Genomic DNA, 14,771 nt, shown 5'->3' on the forward strand with positions numbered 1-14,771 from the left:
CAAGCATAAACATTATTGTGAAATCAATATTTCATCTATTTTGGAGGTGGAGGTGGTGGCGATGGGTTTGTATAGGTACAGTATGGGGTAATCGATGCGGTAAAATATATAAACAAACAAAAAAAAAAAAAAGTAATGTAAGAGTACGCTTATAAAAAAATATTTATATTTAATTTGGAGTAATGCAAAAATTAGTTAAATGATTTAGTTTGTTATGATTTAACCTACAATTCATATTTAATGTGAAAAAGTAAAGATATAAACTAAAATTAAATGTCATTATATTAAATAACTCAAATTTTAAATTATGTTAAGCATTAAAATAAATAAATAAAGTCGAATGAAACTACTTTTACATTTGTATTATAAGAAAATATTATTTTGATTAAGGTATTGTACGGCTTGGGTTAGGTACGTTTGGGGTACGACAAAAATTAAGGAAAAAAAAATGGTATGTGTTTCGTATTTCGTATATATAGAAATATCATACGAAGTACCACTATCCAGCAAGTACCTGGTATATAACGATTCTAGTTTAGACCCAACCCGTTGATGTTCTGGATCTGAGTTTTATTATTTTATACGATTGTTCATGTCCTATTTCTCCTTATTCCTCATTGAGTTTTGTTATTGGAATGTATTGGTTGCGTTTGGAACAAGTTGGGAGTTAGTTTTTCAAAATGGTTTTGCCCACATTTTGGCTTCTTCGCTTGAGCGACACTTCTTGCGCTCGAGCGATCTTTGAGAACTCTCAATACTTTTGTAGGCCTGTAGAGATATTGGGAGTTGGCATTCTACGCTCGAGCGGTACTTCTTGCGCTCGAGCAGTATTCGCTCGAGCGGTTGTTTTTCAGCTCGAGCGATGGTCCTTTGTCTGTAAAACTTTTGGGAGTTTGTATTTTTCGCTTGAGTGGTCACTTTGTGCGCTTGAGCGAACACACTTATTGTGTTTGGTCGCTCAACCGACACTTCTTGCACTAGAGCGGTCTGCGCATATATCAGTCCGTAAAAGTTACTTTTTGAGTCACTTTTTCATATCTCACTCTCTCTAAACATTCTAAAAACCCTAGATCTAGAGCTTCTCTCTCTAAAACTCACATTCTCTCTACAAATACACCCTCATCCATTGATTTCTCAACCCCAGTCCCTTTGTTAAAAAGGTAGAGCTCATTTAGAGCTTTGTTCTAATCAGAGCAAAGTTGGGTTTTAACGTTTTTGAAGTTCTTTCATCCTCTCTCTCGTATTCTGAGCTTGAGGTCGGGATTCTTCGCGCTTTCTTACGATTTTTAACTTAGTTATTTGCTATTTCTAAAACAAAATTGTGATTTGGGAGTTTTTGAACAAACCTAGGGTTTTGGGTTAAAAATCAAAAGAGGGGTTTTCAAATGGATTCTTGAAAATGGTTGTCAGATTAGAGATAAGGTTGAGTTGTGATAAAATGGTTGGTTTAGATACTTGGAATTGATTGTGGAAGAAAATAAGGTTTATGCCCTAAATATCTCAAATGTTGATTTTATATAAATAATTGGAATTGATGTTGGAAATGTGAAATTGGGTTGATATTGATGAAGATGACGGAGTTGGGTATATATTACCACTCACATCTTGAAATTTGGAAAGTTTATCATTATGGAAGTTATTTATCTGTTTAGAGATATCTGTTTTGGGCTATCGGTGAAGGACAACTATAATTGTTGTAGAAATTGCATGAGAATTAGTAGAATTAAAATTATCTTCACATCCATGACATTGAGCATTTTTGCATATTTACTATATTGAAAATGCGCATTGTTTTGAGAAAAATGGGTGAATCTAGGAAGTAAGTATTGTCTCGTTGAAATAAGTTGGTCTGTGTATCCATGGTGAAAGTCCTAAAAATCGCGCATTTACATAGTGCCGATCCCGCGGAATAAATTTCTGTGAAATGGCAGTAGTAGTGCTTGTATAGCCTATGTTTACATGGGTGCTAGTCTATGGTTTCCAACGAACGAAATTTCCTAGTTGTATTTGTTTTGACATTCTTGGATATTGTGATTCACTGCCCTGTTTTCTTTTGTAAAGGAAATGATTTTATAATTGTGACAAACTTGGTATTGCATGGTTTTGGGAAAGTGATATAAAATATTTTGGCACGAGCATTGCATATGCATTCACCTTATAACTATGTTAAGATTCATATACTCTGTCGGATTATTTCTGTTGGGCTTTGGCTCACCCTATGTGGGAAAATCATTTTTAGGTGCTGATGATATGTCTCCGCGAAGACAATAGCTTGGGAGGACTTAGAAGAAAGAGCTTCATTTTGTTTATGTTGTTGTATTTATTTTGTTCAAGCCTAGGGTTTTAACCGTATTGGATTTAAATTCATTTTGTTGTAACCAAGCACTGTCTTGGAAAGATGTAAGCCTTTAGGGCATTTCTTATTTGTTCAGCTTTTATTCTATTTCTCTATCACGTAACATATGTTATAGATTCAAGCTTGTGAATGTGTATCTGCATATGTTACTCTTTCTTGCAATCAATTGGAACTAATGGAACATAATTACTTATTCATGTGTTGTTATTTAGTGAATATGATGAATGGTTTATTGTCTTTTATTTCGAGACCTTACATGGTACGTGTATAACATGTTTCTCGAAATACTCATACTTCATAGGTTTGTAGTGATAGTAATAATGGTCGTAAAAGGGTGGTGGTTGTAGTAGCGATGATAACAATAATATGGTGGGGGTGAAATTGGCAGTTGTGATAGTTGAGTAAAGGTGATGCCATCGGTAAATGAGTGTTGCTATTAGCACCCCATCAATTATTTTGGACCCTCTATTTTTTAGTTTTTTTTTATTTACCATAATAACCTCAAATAAAATTACTAAAAAGGACATCAATAATTTTGAGACACTTCATCTCACAATTAAATTCACACACCCATTACATCATGAGTTAGGGTTTATGAGAGCACCCACCTTCATCATCACCCATCCATCTTCCTTAAATCCCGCCTTCAAAACTTACCTACACATCGTCAAAACCTTTTGCGGTAATATTCCAGCGGTAATAGTGGCAACCATTTGATTATCTACACTTTTTCGGCAATGACAATGAGAGGTTTCCGGCAATTACAACTCCATAAGACGAGAAGAATACAACAATAAAAGCTCAAAGGAGATTGGTCTTGTAAGAGTAAGTTTCTTGGGAAAAAAAATGACAAAAATAATAAAAACTATTCGTCATTTTTTTAGGACTGAATTCCCTAAATATATAACTGAAATTCAGGAACATATGAACATTATTCATTTGTTCAGGAACAGATAACCGAACATTTCTTATTTGTTCGAGAACGGATAACTGAAACTCGTAGAGATCGCAGAACCCACAAAAAGAAAATTTTGAATCAGCAACAAAAAATCCTACATATATTTTCTTAGGACATGAACAAGTATATGGAGATGAAATAGTAATCACTTTCGTGGATTTTGTTAGGGTTTTGGGTAGAGGCTTTTTGGGATGTGGGGCTGTAGGGATGTACAATTAATTGAATGGGTAGAATGTTTTTATAAGAATAATTTTGGTATTATTTGGGAGGAGAAAAAAAATTAAGAATTTTAGAATTTATAAGTGGGGGTTAAAAAAAATTAGAGATCTAAAATAATTAATGGAATGCTAATCACTGTTTTTTGTTTGAGTTTTCTGGATTAAGTTTTTTGAAAATTGACTTTTTTGATTTTTGTGTTTTTTTGTTTTTAGTGAATATTTTTTAAATTTTAAACATTTTTTTTACCTTTTTAGATGCACTTACTTAGATGTATCTAAAAAGTAAAAAATTTGTGAAAAAATATTTTAAAAAATTAATAAATACATAAAAATATAAAAAATGTACTGAATTCTTGTATTTTTTTGTATTTTTGGTAATTAGTGAATTTTTAAAAGATTTTTTTTACAATATTTTTACTTTTTAGGTGTATTTATGTTAGGTGTGTCTAAAAAGTAAAAAAATTGCTTAAAATATTAAAAAAATTTAGTAAAAACAAAAAAATACGAAAAAAAAGGAAGTAGAATTTTCTGAAAAGTGTTTTGGAAAACTGGAAACCAAGCAAGGTGAATAGCAACACTCTCGTTAAATACTTTAATTCAAAAAATATTTTTCACATTTTAAAAATAAGTAAAATAATTTGTCTGAAAAATGTTTTTTTCGTTAACTTAAACATTAAAAAAAAATTAAAAATTAAAAATTAAATAAAAATTGCGAAATATATATATATATATATATATATATAAACAAAGGGAGAGAATGAGAACATTTGTAGCTTCCGTTTGGATAATGCAAGTTCTTGAAAAACTCAATTCTACATCAAAAAGACGTGGATGACAAGTCTGACTTCACTTCACACTTCACGTTATCTTTCAAAGCAGCGATTGCAACCTTTTTGTGTATTCCTCTTGTGAATGTGAATTTTCAACACATTATCATATTCATATCTTTAGCTATAGATATTTCTCACGTGTCCATCAAAGGCAGGCTTTGAAGTCTAAGATGAATTAATATATATTTTTTTAATAAAAAATTTAAGTATAAACAAATTTTTTATTTAAGTTTATTTATACATATAATCATTAAAATTATAAATTAAAATTTATTTTCATATATTAAGATAGAAAGAAATCAGTACAATGACTTAAAAACATTAAAACCTAGTTATCTCATACGAAACATGACTATAATCACACTTCAATCCACAAATTACAATCCACTGATTATCTCATATCTAATAGCAAAGAAATTATAAATAAAAAAAAAAACAATTTAATGAAACAAAATTAGGGCAAAAAAATTAGGAAAAAATTATTCAATTAAAACTAATAAAGACCTAGGTAAAAAAATTAGGGCAAAATTATTTATTCCATTAAAATCTAATAAATAAAGAAGGTAAAAAAAAATTAAAATTATTTATTTCATTAAAATCTGATGGATAAAAAAGGTAAAAAAGAATTAGGACAAATTTATTATTCTACTACTAATAAAGAAAGAAGGTAGAAAAAAATTAAGACAACTTTATTTAATTAAATTTGATAGTGAGAGAGAGAAGACTTACTATGAAAGAGAGAGTGTGTGTGAGTGTGAAAGAGAGTGAGCCCCCAGTGTGAGTGTGTGTGCGTGTGTGTGTGAGAGAGAGAGAGAGAGAGAGAGAGTCGCTGACTCGCCGCTGCTCAGTGCTCTCAACGCTGCTTTATCCGTGGTATGCTTGAGGAATGCTTCATTCATCACTTCGAGAGAGAGAGAGAGAGAGAGAGAGAGAGAGAGATCCTTGGTATGCTTGAGGAATGCTTCATTCATCACCGAGAGAGAGAGAGAGGGGGGAAAGAAAGAGAGAGATTGAGAGCACTGAACAGATGAATCATGTATGTATTGTTTTCTTAGGCTCCAAACACTTTTTTGTATATATTTTAATTTTAATAAATATGGGTCAAACCACACTTATAAATATGGACCCAATACAATATTTTGGAGCCGTTTAAATTGGCCCTAAAAAAATGGGCCTATAACACTTTACGAAATTTTGGAGCTAATTTTTTGAGACCTAAGGCACAGGCCTCACTGGCCTTAGGCCAAAGCCAGTCCTGATCACTAGTTGGGTTTGGGAAGGTTGTCAAAAACAAAATAATAATAATAATTCACACTTTTGACATAATTATGCTAACTTTTCTATTTTAATTCACATAACACTTAAATCATTTTTTATTAATAATTTGTTAGTCATATGAATAAAAAAGAGGAATTAATATATCAGTGTGATGTTCAAAAAATATTTTTAGATACATAGTAAAGTTTATAAAATTATTTTTTAATATTATAAAGTTTATCATTAATATGTAAATATTATTTTAGAGTTACATTGAAATGAAATTCTCTCATAAAAATTTTTAAAAAAAAATGATGTTATTATTCTTTCTTACTAAAATGTATATTACTTTTGTTCAATGTCAATCACCATTGACATTAATTTTGGTCATATGAAAATTAATATAATTATATTAAAAATAGCTTGTTTAGTTCTAGTTTTTAAAAACCACTTTTTAGAAAATTCTATTTTTTTATTTTTCATATTTTAGTATTTTCAATGAATTTTTTAAATATTTTAAGTAATTTGTTTTTAATTTTTAGACACACCTAGCATAAATACACTTAAAAAGTATAATATTTGTGAAAAAATCTTTAAAAAATACACTAAATATCAAAAAATGCAAAAAAAATATATAAAAATTTAGTACAATTTTCATATTTTTGTCTATTTATTAATTTTTTAAAATATTTTTTTACTAATATTTTACTATTTAGATACATTTAAGTAAGGTGCATCTAAAAAAGTAAAAAAAATTTCTTAAAATTTAAAAAATATTCACTAAAAATAAAAAAACACGAAAAACAATTAATTGAAAAAAAATCATTTTTTTATTTGAGTATTTTAAAAATAGTTTGGTTATGACTGTTGATCAAAATACGGATATCGAGTTATGAGCTGTGTGTTTGATTATCAATTATAGGTTGAATTAAGTTTTGAAAACTATTTTAAAAACTCATCACCAAACAAATTTTCTTATTTCGCATGTCACATCAAATTTTCAAAACTCAATTCCACATACAATTCAAAACTCAATTCAACACTCTATTCAAAAACCATAACCAAACAAATTTTGTACACTCAAATCATAATTTCACAACTCACAAACTCAAAATACAACACATACTCTCAAATCATATTTACAAAACTCTACCAAACGCAACCTTAGTTTTCAGAAAACTGAATTCAAAAAATTAAAACCAAACACATTTTTTCCGAGTCTCAAAAAAAGATGAATATATTTTACCTCCAAAAAAATGATAATAGTTTAGAAAATATATATATATAATAAAAAAAAAAACTTGGAGAATATAATAAAATTCATGTCAGTCAGTGCCTGGTTTCCTTCGCATGCAATTGGAGACAGATTTGATACGCAGCATGCCAATCCTTAAATGCAAATCGAGAATTGAAAAACAATATTTGTAGGTCAATTTGGTTAAATGCTTCCTGGTTTTTACAGAAGTTTTTACTCTTCTCTCTCCTTTCTTCAATACAACCAAACTACCAGTTTTCTACAGGCTATAAACAATACAGTACATGAGCCATCAAGTCCCAACTTAAATATTGATATTCAAGAGACACTCTTGATGAAGCTCAGTTTCATGCTTGTAAAATATCTTAATACAATTTCATATTTTATAATATATATATATATATATATATATACAACATGTTTGTTTGGACAAACTGAATAAGGAGATATTGGAATCCATGGGATTGTAATCTTGGGATTCATAGTTCTAAGACTATTTGATTGGATAAAATATGTATCTCAGGTTTATTTAGTCATGAGATTATATGTCAAGAAATTACTATTTGGTTGGATAGGATATCAATCTAATGTTTGTTTGGGATATTAGGGAGAAAGATAAATGCTCAAATGACTATTTTACCATTTTTAATTCTTTATTAAGTAATAGTAATATTTTAAATATTTTAATTATTTTTAGCTAGATTAAATTATTTTATTTTATTTTTTACACAATTAAATAATTTTTTTTTAAAAAAAATAAATTAATTAAATTAAAAAAATATCAATAAAAATATATGCTATTTTTTAATTAAAATTTTAAATAAATTTATTTCAAAAAATAATAATAATTAAATAATGAAATTAAATAAAACATGTATTAAAATTTAAATAATGAAATTAAATAAAATATCAACAAAATTTTAAAATAAATATCAATAAAATATCTATAAAAAATTATTTTAAAAAATTAAATAAATAAAACGCCAATAAAAATTAAATAAAATTATTTTATTTTAAATTGAGACTACTTTATTAAGTGTAATTAATACTATGAGAAAAAAGATATTTAATACTAGAGGATCAACAATGTAATTTGACAATCTAATCTCATGGGATGAGTTATCCCATGATTTGTGTCCCAACCCCCCAATGAAAATAATAGTCTAACAGAATTAGAATTAATAATTCAATGTAAAAAATTTAAAACAAATAACGAATTATTAATTTAAATGGACTATTAATCCAATCTCACCCTTCAAATCCACCAAGCAAACATGCTGATAGTGCTTTCTATATCATTATCCAATAATATCTGAAATATCCTACATCATCCACCCAGTTGAAAATTTCGCTCACTCCACTGATATTGCTTTTTTGCATGTATGTTTTTGAGAAATTTGGGATTACTGGGTGGTCAACACCCTCAACTATGTTAATGATCACTAATTAAGGACAAAAATATCCCAATTTGTGAATAATTATTTTCTAATTTCATAGCACCAACTCAGCTAACTAGTATTGTGCCCGGTGCCAATAAAAATAATAGTCACAAGATAAATAGAATCTAACTTGACTCACCTTAGTCAACTAAATGAGAGACAAGATTAACTCTATCCAACATCATCTGTAAGACTTCACTAAGAGTGTACACGGATCAGAGTAGTCTAACTTTAGAATAAATTAGAAACTGAATCAGTTTCTATGGCTTCAGAAAAAATTGAAACTGTAACTAAACCATTAAATATATGGAATTGAACCAGAACCAAGCTATAAAAACCGGTTTGGCTTTTACAGTGGTGGAATTTATTATAATGATAAATATGATATAAATTTATGTTAGTAAATAAATTAACAAGTTTTAAGTTGGCTAAGTGGGTTAAAGTTTATCTACTTTACAATGATTTACAATGACAAGCAATGTTCGAATCTTACAAGAATTTTTCTACATTTTAATTTTTACATATAAAACTATAAAAAAAAAATTAATAATAAACAAATATATCACGATTTACTTTGGAACAAAACAATAACAAAAACCTATTTTAATTTTTACATATAAAAATATAAAAAAAATAATAATAATAAACAAATATATCACGCTTTAATTTAGAACAAAACAATAACAAAAACCTAACTAGAACCGAAGCTAATAAAATCAGACTAGTTTAGACTACATTAGATCGATTTAACCACTTCAATCGATTTTTTTGAACCCTACACTTCACTTATTGAAATTACCATGTGCACATCATAGTCATATTTCAAAGACTACTGAACACGTTTTCCGTCGTTTTTTTTTTTTTTTTTCTTAACTAAAAAAACAGGTTTATATCTAAATCTACTTTTAAGGATATGAGAGTCGGGTGAGCCTCTAAGTAGCTGGAGCAGGTGGAATAGATGGGACCTGAAAAAACCATTGCATATCCTAACCTCCCCTCTGGCTAGATTTGAACCCCTAACGCCCTACCTCTCTCACATGAGAAGGTTGGGATAATGCCATTAGGCTAGAAGCCCCAGGCCCGCACTTTGTACCAACCATTTTCACATGGCAATAACTGTAGTACATTCACATACATATTTCTCTTTTGGCTCAATATAAGAGCCATGGAAACTTGTCACAATTTTACTATTTATATATGTTGTAAGGATCCTATTGTTTTCTAACACTATCAATATCTGTCATGTACACTTGGAATTAGGTGATAGATAATTGTGTTAATAAGCTGATTTGTGATCTGTATGAAATTGTGTCGATAAGCAATTCTTCTACTTGTTCAGGAACCAATCACAGAAGTAAACACAAGTCTCTCACGTGTGATTGGTTTCTACGAGAGAGTTGTGACCAATTCTATAATCAATTTCCATATTCGTAGACTTTTTTTATGATATAGTCATTTCCACTGCCAACATAACACAGACGCTACAAATAAAAATGCCCAACTCTTCACACCAAGCCACCATTAGGTCAACAACTATTTGCACATAATAAGACTGCCATGGATTTAGTTACTAACATATCACTATTTCAAAGCTTACAAGCTTTTATCCAAATTTCATAGTATCTCAAGATCAGTCCATGGATCCTTCAAACACAGTTAATGATAATGATGAGTTCAGAAGTCAGTAACAAAACATGATGTCTGAAACATGTCTCATTATATAAAGGAGCACACCGTGCTTTGTCCTCTTACTAAACAAAGAAAGAATATAAAGGAACTCAATAGATCAAGGGCAAAACCCTTGTTTGATGATTCAGATTGATCCAGAAATCATGGCAAGAAACACTTGACAGTGACAAACAATGGATATAAAGAAAATAATTTCTCAACCAACCATGTAGAAACATCCTCTCTACATAAAGTGAATAATCAGAGACCAGGAACAATGTCAGCCATTGTTAGCTTTCCTCCGTTTGAGGCAACAAATGATTTGATGATTCAGATTGATCCAGAAATCATGGCAAGAAACACTTGACAGTGACAAACAATGGATATAAAGAAAATAATTTCTCAACCAACCATGTAGAAACATCCTCTCTACATAAAGTGAATAATCAAAGACCAGGAACAATGTCAGCCATTGTTAGCTTTCCTCCGTTTGAGGCAACAAATGAATTCCTGTAATTTCAGTAGGCAACTTTCACTAAAAATATCAAATCGTAAGATATTGATAACATTGAGCAACACAATCAGTAATCTAATTGTGTACTTAGCAGAGAATAAAAAAACTAGTAAGATATTACTATAGCACTACCAATATATCTGGTCAGTAGAAAAAATGGTCGAAACAGTTTTAACCAAAGTTTCCAGGGTGTATGCCGTGTCATTGCTCTGTGGAATATGGACTTTGAAGGCAATATCCAGCCATTGAAGAAAGTGGTAGCCACAACAAAGTTTGGTCAGTATGGGATTGATTTTTGGTTCCCTTCAAACGAAGAAAAAGGAAATAACGCATCAATGACTGATTCTATCAGATTATCAATCCAAAATAACATTGATAAAGTCAAAATGGCAACCTGAAAGTGGCAAAAGAGCAATAGAGCCATTATCATCAAGATGTAACTCTGCTTTTACAGACTAATAACAGAGTATTCAGAGCCGTGGAAGCATTTTAGTAGCTTCGAAGTTCAATATGTTTTCATTACTTGTTGATTGCTTCAATCGGTAGAAAACAAAAGGGAACAATCCAGAAAGTAATATAAACTATATCAATGACAATAGAAAAAAGGGATAAATTTAATCTAGATTAATTTGAGGTTACAACAATGATCAAATAGCAGTATGCTACCACAAATAGTCTAGAGTCTACACATAGGAAATAAACCTTGCTAATGAAGCAACAAGAGTCCCCTACAGAACACCCCAGCAATAAAGAGGCTCAAGTTCAAGTCTCCTTAATTTATGTATAAAAAAAATAATAATAATAATTGTAAAAAAAAAAAAAAAAAAAAAAAAAAAAAAGAAAAAAAAAAGAGCAGGTAGTAAAAATTTAGGAGTTTTAATGCTAACAAACAGATTGATCTCAACTCTTCACAGGTACCGTGTCATTGCAAAGATTTCAAAATAATATTGTATGCAATAAGAACACAAACACAAAAACAAAAATTGCTTATCAAAGTATGGCACCTTCTATGAACATTAAGTGAAGGAAATAATCTGTCGCAGCTCACTCCTCAGAAAGTTTGCCACGAGTATGCCTTCTTCGAAACCAAAAATCTTTGTACCATAAAACAAAAGTTTCAGCAACCGATTATGAGAAATCGATTTCCCAAAGACTCCTGAATATATAATAACAAAAATGAATGTATTTGTGTGCGCAGTACTATCACCTCACAACTAGGAATGCAAACAAAAAATTCAATCTGCACATCCATATTTATCTTATCATAGATCATGATCCAGATGAGGCATAGACCATTCCAACTTGAAAAACTCAAGCAGATAAGAATGCCTAGGTGATCAAAACTAGAACTTGAAGAATCAAGGGTGAAAACACCCAAGAGTCTTAAAACTTGATGAAAATGAATCAGTTATTCAACATCCAGTCACGAATTTTATTACATTACAAAACAAAATTAAACAAGACCTTGAAAAGCTTCATGGTTTGTAGACGATACCATGCCAAAAAATTCAAACAGTTTTCTATTTTTATGTTAATGTCAATGATTGATTTGAACTTGAAGCCTTCTAATTGTTTCAGGTTTTGCAATTCAAACTCAAGAATTTGCTCACTCTGAAAGAAAACTTCATCCCATAAAGTTTACTGATATTCCCAGAAGGTTAAACTCTAAAATCAGCTAGAGACTCGTAACAAAATTGATGGCTAAAAAAGGTTCAGTGTGTAAACAAGGAGCAACTAATATCAATGAAAGAAAGGACACCTCATACGAAAGAAATTTTGGCAAATTTTTTAAAGGATCGGTATTTCCCTCTTAGTGATCGATAAGGTTCAAAACTTTATTTCAACATGAATTACCTAGTGGTGGAATGCATTCCAAGGAGGAATTCAAATAATTCCTTATGTCTTTTGTCAAATTCAAGCATTCCACATTAGATCTTTTTTAGACTAAGACAAAATGGAACAAACTCAGAAAGATGTGAATTTTCAAGTTAATATAGCCCTTTTATGTTAGTTTTTACTTTATAGTCAACAACATTAGATGTACGCATCATTCTAATTTCAATGATCAATCACAACCTTAATTTAAACAGATGAGAAATACACTAAAATTAACAAATTGCCTCTTGATAGGCATGCATTGCACACACAAAACATGTGATGTGAACTGAATTATATGCAAATATGCCAAGATAACCCAAAATAAGATGTAGTACCAAAGAGTATATGCAATAACATTTGGGTAGCAGAACAAAATGAAATACATATTCTCCTTTTTTTCCCTCATTTATCTAACAAACACATCTCAAATTTTACAAGAACCCAAATGCACTCATCTTCAAATGCTACTAGAAACAAAATGGAATTTGTGCTATTCTCATGTGGACTCCAAAAGCCCAAAGTTTTACTACAAATGGATTAGAACCTGAACTCAAAAAAAAAAAAAAAAAAAAAAAAAAAAATAAATGCAAAACACCCGCGCATTCAATAGTATATATGTATATATAGAAATATGACAAAGATGAGCAAAGCGAAGGATTGACCAACTATGTTTTCATATATATATCTATGGAAAATTGGGAAAAAGCAATACATCATCACCATCATCATCACCAATGTCATGCCGGCCATCTAGTACAACATTTTGAATACTTAAACATGTATATATACCATCAAAATGCTTCAAAACACTGTGCTTTCCTCCTCTGCATTCCGTGATCGGTGACGAATCCTTCGAATCGTTTGCCTTTTCACCTCTCCTAAAATCTCAGAAAAATCTTAAATACAAAAAAGGGGGGTATTGGGAATATTTTTGTGAGTGAAAAAAACTATAAATAGAGATTTAAATATATAAATATAAATATAAATATTTATGGTTAATGCCTGGCTCCATCCTGTTTGCCTTTTTTGGACGCAATGAGAGGAGGGGGTTGCTTCACAAGGAAGGAGAAAAGCGAGCTACTACATTGTATGCCCTTTCTCGTGAATCCCCAAAAAACGAGCTTCGATTGACATAGCAATGGTCAAATGGTACCTCTTTCGGAACAAGGTCAGCTCGGCTGGTGTTGCTGTTGGTGGTAGAATACAAGAACGATAATAGTTTCATTCGCTCAACAAAGGCCATTGCAGCTAGCTGGAGGAGCTCACTTTTTCTGCAGATTCTAGAGAGAGAGTTTTGGAGAGAGAGAGAGAGAGAGAGAAGGGGTATGAGAGGGGAGTTAAGAGGAGGAGAGAGGAGAGAGAGGGACGAGAGAGAATTGGATTGGTGGTGGTGGGAGGAGGAGGAAGGAGTAGAGGGAGGTTTTGGGGATTTGGAAACGGGTTGGGGTTGGGGTTGGGGTTGTAGGCCGGTGAAGGGCCATTTTCAACTTTCGCTTTGTTCCTTTTTCTGGTGAGACTCTCCAATTTGTCTCTGTTTCTAGTGTCTCTCCTTTACCCAATGTATCATTTTTGCAAATGTATATCCATTTTTTATTAAAATATTTACTACTTTTTTTGAAAAAAAATAAATAAATTAATCAATGTGTTTAATTTCAATTTTTTAGAAATTAATTTTTTTTTTATATTTTTTTATTTTTAGTAAATATTTTTATAATTTTAAGTTATTTTTACTTTTTTTTAGATGCACATTACTTAGATTTATCTAAATAGTAAAATATTTATAAAAATATATTTTAAAAAATTAATAAATACACAGAAAATATAAAAAAATATACTGAATTTTTGTATTTTTTCATATATATTTTTGGTGTTTAGTGAATGTTTTAGAGGACATTTACACATAAATCCTAATTTATGAATTTATACTATATTAAGTCTAAATTAAGATCTTTTAGATCTTCAAGTCCCATTAAATTTTTAATAGTCGGAATTATTTTTCAAACAATGATGGTTCATTATTTATGATTATCTATAAAGAAATATGATAATTTGACATTTATTTTGATTTTCAAAACTTTAAAATATCAACTCTTAAAATGAAAAAACTTTTAAAAAATTAACATGCCAAAAAAAAAACAACTAAGTTTTTGTTTTGAAAAAATTGATATTTTAAAATAATGTGGCAATACATAAAATAAAATAAATGCCACATCACAAGTCAAAACATCAAATCATAGAGTAGGGCTTAGAGGTGTAAATTTGGCCCGGCCCGACTCGGCCTATGTCGGGCCTCACGGGCTTCCGCCAAAATTCGAGGTGGGTCGAGCCACGGGCTAGAAAATTAGGCTCAGACCCAAGAAGTATTTGGGCCTTGGGCCAGGCCTCGAGTGGGGCTGAT

At 30.2% G+C, this 14,771-nt stretch overlaps 2 long non-coding RNA genes across 2 annotated transcripts; both read right to left on the reverse strand.

Annotated features, from left to right (window-relative positions):
• Window positions 1–10,435: 10,435 nt before the first annotated feature.
• Window positions 10,436–11,076, reverse strand: LOC114300171 (uncharacterized). The gene is made up of 2 exons (XR_014332539.1): window positions 10,890–11,076; window positions 10,436–10,798 (listed from the first exon to the last, which is right to left on the reverse strand). It is a non-coding gene; the product is annotated as an uncharacterized LOC114300171 (long non-coding RNA).
• A 285-nt stretch (window positions 11,077–11,361) lies between these two features.
• LOC145792741 (uncharacterized) lies at window positions 11,362–13,931 on the reverse strand. Its single transcript, XR_014332538.1, has 2 exons — window positions 13,163–13,931; window positions 11,362–11,651 (listed from the first exon to the last, which is right to left on the reverse strand). It is a non-coding gene; the product is annotated as an uncharacterized LOC145792741 (long non-coding RNA).
• Window positions 13,932–14,771: the final 840 nt, after the last annotated feature.

The sequence above is a fragment of the Camellia sinensis genome, chromosome 6 (genome assembly GCF_055761805.1).
Source record: "Camellia sinensis isolate YWXY chromosome 6, ASM5576180v1, whole genome shotgun sequence".
NCBI lineage: Eukaryota > Viridiplantae > Streptophyta > Magnoliopsida > Ericales > Theaceae > Camellia > Camellia sinensis.